Source organism: Dermacentor variabilis, chromosome 10 (genome assembly GCF_050947875.1).
Source record: "Dermacentor variabilis isolate Ectoservices chromosome 10, ASM5094787v1, whole genome shotgun sequence".
Lineage (NCBI taxonomy): Eukaryota > Metazoa > Arthropoda > Arachnida > Ixodida > Ixodidae > Dermacentor > Dermacentor variabilis.
In genome coordinates this window covers 21727862-21736032 of record NC_134577.1, presented here as the reverse complement: position 1 = coordinate 21736032, position 8171 = coordinate 21727862, and positions in this window count along the sequence as shown.

Genomic DNA, 8171 nt, shown 5'->3' with positions numbered 1-8171 from the left:
AAGTTAATCAACAAGTGTAAGACAGCTGACATAAGGAAGTATAATATGGATAGAATTGAACATGCTCTCAGGAACGCAGGAAGCCTAAAAACAGTCAAGAAACTGGGAATTGGCAGGAATCAGATGTATGCGTTAAGAGACAAAGCCGGCAATATCATTACTAATATGACCAACCCTTATATATAGCTTTCATTGATTACGAGAAAGCGTTTGATTCTGTCGAAACCTCAGCAGTCATGGAGGCATTGCGGAATCAGGGTGTAGACGAGCCGTATGTAAAAATAGTGAAAGATATCTATAGCGGCTCCACAGCCACCGTAGTCCTCCATAAAGCAAGCAACAAAATCCCAATAAAGAAAGGCGTCAGGCAGGGAGATACGATATCTCCAATGCTATTCACAGCGTGTTTACAGGAGGTATTGAGAGACCTGGATTGGGAAGAATTGGGGATAAAAGTTAATGGAGAATACCTTAGTAACTTGCGATTCGCTGATGATATTGCCTTGCTTAGTAACTCAGGGGACCAACTGCAATGCATGCTCACTGACCTGGAGAGGCAAAGCAGAAGAGTGGGTCTAAAAATTAATCTGCAGAAAACTAAAGTAATGCTTAACAGTCTCGGAAGAGAACAGCAATTTACAATAGGCAGCGAGGCACTGGAAGTCGTAAGGGAATACATCTACTTAGGGCAGGTAGTGACGGCGGATCCGGATCATGAGACGGAAATAATCAGAAGAATAAGAATGGGCTGGGGTGCGTTTGGCAGGCATTCTCAGATCATGAACAGCAGGTTGCCATTATCCCTCAAGAGAAAAGTATATAATCGCTGTGTCTTACCAGTACTCACCTACGGGGCAGAAACCTGGAGGCTTAAGAAAAGGGTTCTACTCAAATTGAGGACGACGCAACGAGCTATGGAAAGAAGAATGATGGGTGTAACGTTAAGGGATAAGAAAAGAGCAGATTGGGTGAGGGAACAAACGCGAGTTAATGACATCTTTGTTGAAATCAAAAAAAGAAATGGACATGGGCAGGACATGTAATGAGAAGGGAAGATAACCGATGGTCATTAAGGGTTACGGACTGGATCCCAAGGGAAGGGAAGCGTAGCAGGGGGCGGCAGAAAGTTAGGTGGGCGGATGAGATAAAGAAGTTTGCAGGCATGGCATGGCCACAATTAGTACATGACCGGGGTTGTTGGAGAAGTATGGGAGAGGCCTTTGCCCTGCAGTGGGCGTAACCAGGCTGATGATGATGATGATGATCAGGGTCCCCTGTGAGTAATTGACGTAGATAAACGTACCCCTTCACAGACACTAGAGACTGACTGGCGATGCTGAACTCTCATTCCCTTGCCCGGCTATTGATCATTATCATTGTCTTCTGCATATTAACCTTTAACCCCACTCTTACGTTCACTCTGTTGAGGTCCTCCATCATTTGTTGTAACTCATCCCCAGTGTTGCTGAACAGAGCAATGTCGCCTGCAAAGCAAAGGTTGCCGAGATAATCGTAGTTAATGCTCACTCCTAAGCCTTCCCAGTTTAATAGCTTGAATACTTCTTCCACGCACGCAGCGAATAGCATATTGAGAGATTGTGTCTCCTTGGGTGGCCCCTTTCTTTATAGGTACATTCCTACTTGTGGAGGATTAAGGTAGGTGTGGAATGTATGTAGATACTTTCCAAGACATTTACGTAAGCATTCTGTACTCCTTCATTACGTAATGCCTCTCACTGCTGAAATCTCTAGCCAATAAAATGCCATATCGTAATCTATGAAGGCCATTAGAGAGGCTGGTTGTACTCTGCAGATTTCTCGTTTACCTGATTGATGACATGGATGTGATACATTGTAGAGTAGCCCTTCCTCAAGCCAGCCTGTTCCCTTGGTTGACTAAAGTCCAGTGTTGTCCTTGTTGTATTGGAGATTATTTTGGTAAATATTTTATATAATATTCGGAGTAAGCTAATTGGCCTCTCCTTTTTCACTTCTTTAACGTCTCCCTTTTTGTGGATTAGTATAATGTTTGAATTCTTCCAGTTTTCTGGGACCTTTGAAGTTGATAGACACTTCATATAGAGAGCCGCCAGTTGTTCTAGCATTATGCCTTCTCCCTCTTTGAATTAATCGACTATTATTCCATCTTCTGCCGCTTTTTCCTGTTTCATGTTTTGCAAGGCCCTTCTGATCTCATCTGTAGTTATAAGAGGAGTCTCTGCATCCTGTTCATTATTGTTTCGAATGGAGTACTTCTGAGTCCTGTTGGTATTGTACAGGTCACAGGTCAGTATGGAATTCTTCCTCTACTTTCTATATACCTTCAAGAATGCTGATATTAGCCTGCTTATCTTTCAGAGCATATATCTTGGTTTCCCCTATGCCAAGTTTCCTTCTCACTGATTTCATGATTCGTCGATTTGTTAATGGTTCCTCGGTGTTTTTTTGCGTTATAATTTTGGAAATCCCTTATTTTCTATTTGTTGACCAGTTTTGAGAGTTCCGCAAACCCTATCTGACCACTTGAGTTGGAAACTTCAATTCTTAAGTCGTTTCTTTATTAGCTCCTTTGTTACTTGGGAGAGCTCACCTACTGGTTGCCTTGGTGCCTTACCTCCCACTTCAGTTGCTGCTTCTGAAGCCAGCCTAGTTACGGTTTCATTCATTACCTATATGTCATATTCATGTCTCAGCTCTAAGGCCGCATATTTGTTTCAAGTACCAGCCTGCGTCTGTTTGCTTTTACCCTTACTGTGTCTCGGTTGGCCTGTTTCTTCCTGACCAATTTTACTCTTTCTTTCTTCAAATTGAGATGAGTTCTAGACTTCGCCAACCTAGGATCACTGCACTTAACCCTAACACTTCTACATCCTGCACTATGTCAGGATGGGCAGAAAGTGTGAAATATATTTCTTGTTTCACAATTAGGGCACCACTAGGGCCTTTCCAGGTCTACTGTCTGTAGCTATGCTTCCTATAGAAGGTGTTCATTATTCGCAGCTTATTCATTTCCCCGAATTCTTGCAGCATCTCTCCTCTAGTGTTCCTGGAATGGACGCCGTGGTCGCCAATTGCTTGTTCACTAGCCTGCTTTTTCGCCACTTTTGCATTCCAGTCACCCATGCCTACAATATACTGAGTTTGCGCATTTCTCATGACTAATTCAGCATCTCAATAAAACTGATCTATCTGCCAAATAAAAAAAAACAAATGGGAGTTCCCAGTCGCTAACGGTACAAACACACAACAAAAGAGTGCAGAATAACAACCCTATTTCCAGCGATGCTGTTTCCTTTCAGCAGGTGCAATAAACATTTCAGTGGCCTATAATTAAATCCCACAATTTAAAACGTTGCCCCTATCTCACTGGTCTGTTTGAAACCTTCCAGCATATACGCTTTTCGGGACTTGCTGAAGAAATTACCCATAATATTCCACCCGTAGATGTAATCTTTTTGATGTTTACAGTTCTCACAGGGTAGGTTGAAGTTTATTTCTTTCTTCATTAGAGAAAAAGGAAACAAGAGCTAAAGGTCATATGGCCTGACAGGGGCTCTTGCTCCTAAGCGCGTTCGGCTTACATGATAATTCAATGTACGAAAAAAGCAAATATAACAAGAACGACCAAGTACGATGTAGAAAATACAAATAAACAAGATAATTTGCACATTATACAATGACTACGGGGAAAAAACATTTATGCTTCAATTTCTGTTTGTACATTCACATTACAGTGCAGATTAACGCCTACATATATATTGCGTACAAATTTTTGTGCGATAGCAGTTTATGTATATGTAATTTGATTATGCATGAGAAGGTTTTTTATACATTGCTTAAAATGGGGTACTTAAAAATCAATTTTTTGCTCACCGCTGTTTAGTAGCCTTGCTATTTGATAGCTTATATCCTAACGTGCGTAGTTAGTACGCGTAAATGGTATTTTTCTGATTTGTTTACGTAATGGGCATCGAGGAGAAGTGGGTATGTTGACAACATGGAGCCTGTGTTTTTTTTTTAATATGTAAGAGTAATCTATAATAAAGAACTTGATTTGCTCGGATCAGTAAATGCTTGCCAAAGAGATTGTGTGTAGATAAGTCACGCGACCTACCATGCTAGTTTCAAAATTCGGACTACTCATTTTTGCAAGCTTAGTAACTTCACATAGTATTTTGCTGTAGTTGTTCCCCAAATCAAGACACAATCAGTTAGCTTCGAGTAAAAAAGGGCGTAGTATATTGCTTTCTTTAGCCATAATGGTGCTAGATCACCTATTTTATACATACAGCCTACTACTTTGCTAAGATCATTGCTAAGCTTATTGACATGATTGTACCAGGAGAAAATCTCTTGAAACCATTCCCCCAAATACTTTTGCGTTGGTACATGTTCTAGCCTCTTTGCTTGAAATAGAAGAGTTATATTAACAGGCAATGGCTTATTTATCGGTTTAAATATTATATATTTGGTTTTGTTGACATTCAGTTGTAGTTTGTTGATGAACAGCCCCATTTAGATAATATATCAAAATAATCATTTATTATGCATGTTAAATTCGGCGCTGTTTCTAAAACACAGTTATAACACTCCAGATACCCTCCATATGTAATTACTGTCAAAAGGGGGGGGGGTGCATTTGAGCTAGTAGGTTCATCCTTCGAGGATTGTAACAGCAGAAATCGCAGAACACAGACATAGAAATGAACGAATAAACGTGGACGTAGCTTCACTGTCAAGTGTTTTCTTTATTAAAAGTCCCACGCTTATTTATTTCATCGCCAAATCTCGTCCCTTTTAGTCAAAAGTAGATAAAAGGGGCCAGATTTGGCGACTAAATAGCAAACGCGGGAATTTCAATCAAGAAATCAGTTGACAGTGCGGCTACTTTCCCGTATGTTCTTTCGTTTCTGTATATCTGTTCTACAATTTCTGCTGCTACAATCCTCGAGGAACCTAATTAATGCTAAGGCGTGCAAACATTTTACACACTTTGAACCGTTAGCCCTTGCCTACATCTGATTTTAAATATATATAAACAATGTGCCTTACGTATTTCGTCGATGCAGTTCGCCCCTTGTTTAAGTGTGGAGACAACAATAGGTTCTTTTCAAGCAGATGGAATGTATCCGTCTTCCCACATAGCATCCAAAAAAAGGTAGAAGTGTTTTTAGAATTTCTGAATGTACGTGTTTGATCACTTCATAAATGATGCGATCACTACCTGGTGCCAAGTCTTTGCAACAATTTAGAGGTGTCTGAAGCTAAGCTAAGCTGAACGGCGATTGTCCACTTCATTGATTCCACATTTGCTTTCAAGGTGCTGTCACTCAGAGTGCTCACTTAGAAAATCTGGCTTGTCTTAAAGGCATTCCGTATTTACTTTCTAAAACCTCTACTGCTCCTCTTCAAAGGTGGAAAGAAGGTAATGATAGAAGTGAAGTTACGTTGAGTAGTAAGTACTAGATAGAGAGCATTTGAGGCATAAGACGTACCCCTAGTACGTTGCACTACCACTTGCGAAAAAAAAAAAAAGACAAAATAATGGAGCATATTGTCATGGGTGGCGATCCTAAAGTCTGAGTCTTCTATTTAATGTTTGGAAGGCTTAAACTGAGTAGTACATAACGCGGTGATGAAGGGAATTGTGAGGATACGTGTTAATCGCATAGAGAATTTCGCCAATGAAGCTGGATAAGGGAGAAGGAGGGCATAAAAGACACATATAATAACTTTCTGGTAATTTATCGTAAATGAAGCCCAGACGATTTTGAGATCAGTAGTAACAGGAATTCTAGACAAACTAGACGTACGCATGCTCACACCCCTGAACTGCACTTCGTGCTCACTAATATTTTATGTATTCCTTCTTTTCTCGGACGTTCGATTAATCTTACCATTTGAAGCCTTTTTTGGAAATTAATAATCCAAAACTTGAAAATTATGTATCTCTTTCTTCATGACCCCAGGATTCAAACTATGATGGCTGTCAAATGAATGTCCGGGACTAGTGTTTCGCAGTGTTGCGTGACATTTACTTGTAGATAGTTATTACAGTGTCTCTACTACTGAACCATGTTTTCACGGCTTCTATTTTCATGTATTGTTTGAATTTAATTGTTAGCTTTCATTGTGTTATGCCCCCCCCCTCCCTGGTCTACGGACTCCAGCGTGATCTAAATAAAAGGACTTAAATATGCGTGAACAAGGATTGTCATTAGAAATGCCGAAAATGCGGCCTCCATGATGCCATCCCCAATCCTGCCAATCACTTTCGAAGCGATTGGCATGTTTTAAGATTTCGGAACCCATTAGTCGAAGGTCATGTTTTTGTCAAGGCGACAATGTGTGGAGAGTCAGGGCCAATGGTTGAAGGAAGAGGAATTGTTCAGCACTCCTCAAATTATAGTAAACAGGATATACATAAACATGATGCGACAAAGACATTCCATTTCCCCTGTCGCTTCGCTATGTCGAATAACCTGCAGGTTCTTTGATAAAGGAAATTCGGAACTTATTGCACGTTGTTCTTGATCTTTTTCTGTCGCGCACTTAGGTTTTGCATCAAGAACATAGCGCGTGTCATTCACGAGCGGTTTGCCATATCTGAGTTCATTTGCAGGTGCTCCAGGCTGCCTTTTTCTCTGCGAGCGAGACGCCTTGCGGAAGAAGAAACTTCACCATGAGTAATATGGCCATACTTGAGCTGAAAGCTCAGTGAAATAACTTCGTGTTTCACTTGACATATGAAAATTGTACAATCATATGTCAGTATTTTCCCGATTAAGAAAGAACGATCAAAGCAGTAAGCTCACTTAATCAAATCAGCTGAAAGATATGGAACTGTGGTTTTTAAGGCAGGTATAACCTTGGTCTCAGTTTGCTCCTACGTTTATTTGCCATCTTAAATGTGGCAAATGAATAGGTGCTTGCGTCAATAACTGCTCTTCATGTTCACTGACGCACGACAGCAAAAAAAAAAAAAAAAAAAACGCGTTTGTCTATTATTGCCAGGATACTGCTATACAGGGAGTTTCAGCGAACACTTTCAAATTTTTTTAAAGATTGCATTTGGGAGATAACAGACTCCTATTTCATGAGCTGGTCTCCTCGAAGAGGCGGAATTACAGAGAAGATTTAAATGCATTATCGAATAATTACCGAAAATTCTCTCATTAGGTTTCCAACTAATTTCTTCATTGTCCATCTTGAAATTTACAAATTCTAGCAGTTGAATTCGCAAGACAGATCCACTTGGAACGAAATATAAGGATGACACCAGTTTCGAGATATTAATCCCCGAACTATGCGGATAAATGCATTGGTGTTCCAGCTACTCTTGTGCTTCAGTGCCAAAAACGACGTTATTTTTAGGGAAAGTAACTGGAACGTCGATGCATTTCTCTGCTATATTCTGGAATATCTTGGAACTGGTGTCATCTTGAGAATTATTTTTAAGTTGATTCGTCTTGCGAACTGCTAGAATCTGTAAATTGCAATATTGGCCATTAGGTAAATAGTTAAAAGCATTAATAAGTGAATTTTTGACAATCCATCGATTACGCATTTTAATTCGTTGTGCAAGAAATGTCCACCTCTTCAAGTAGACCAGCTCATGAACTACAACTGTGCTGTCTGTCACCGGCCACGTTTAAAGATTTTTGAAAGTGTTTGTTGAAACACCCGGTATTTATACTGACCAGATCTTCGCCCTTTGTCTCTTGATGTTTACATCTTCTATATTGTACATCCATTTGCTCAAACCTATGAATTTTAATTTCATACTTTTTAACCATCCCTGATGATTTTTAAATATCGGTGGATTGTTCAACTGATGTTTTCGGGCATTGCAATAGCCATATGTGCATTTCTCTGATAAATCGAAACGTGATCTTCAATCTCATGCAGGATTCTCAGGCAGTGTTTTGATACATGGAAGTTCATTCGATTGATCATTAGGTCCAGTGTTTGTCTCAACAGCGCCCGAAAAATAAAGCCAGCGAAGAAGGTAATTATTCATAGTAGTAAAATATTCTCGCAAAACACATGCGGGCGTGGGAACGGAAACAGGAACTGGTCAACACTGTTTCCTAGCTTGTAACGAAATTTTAGTACACACCTGCATGGGGCAGATCCCAGTAGAACGGGCCATGTCGAAAGTTCTGTTCGCG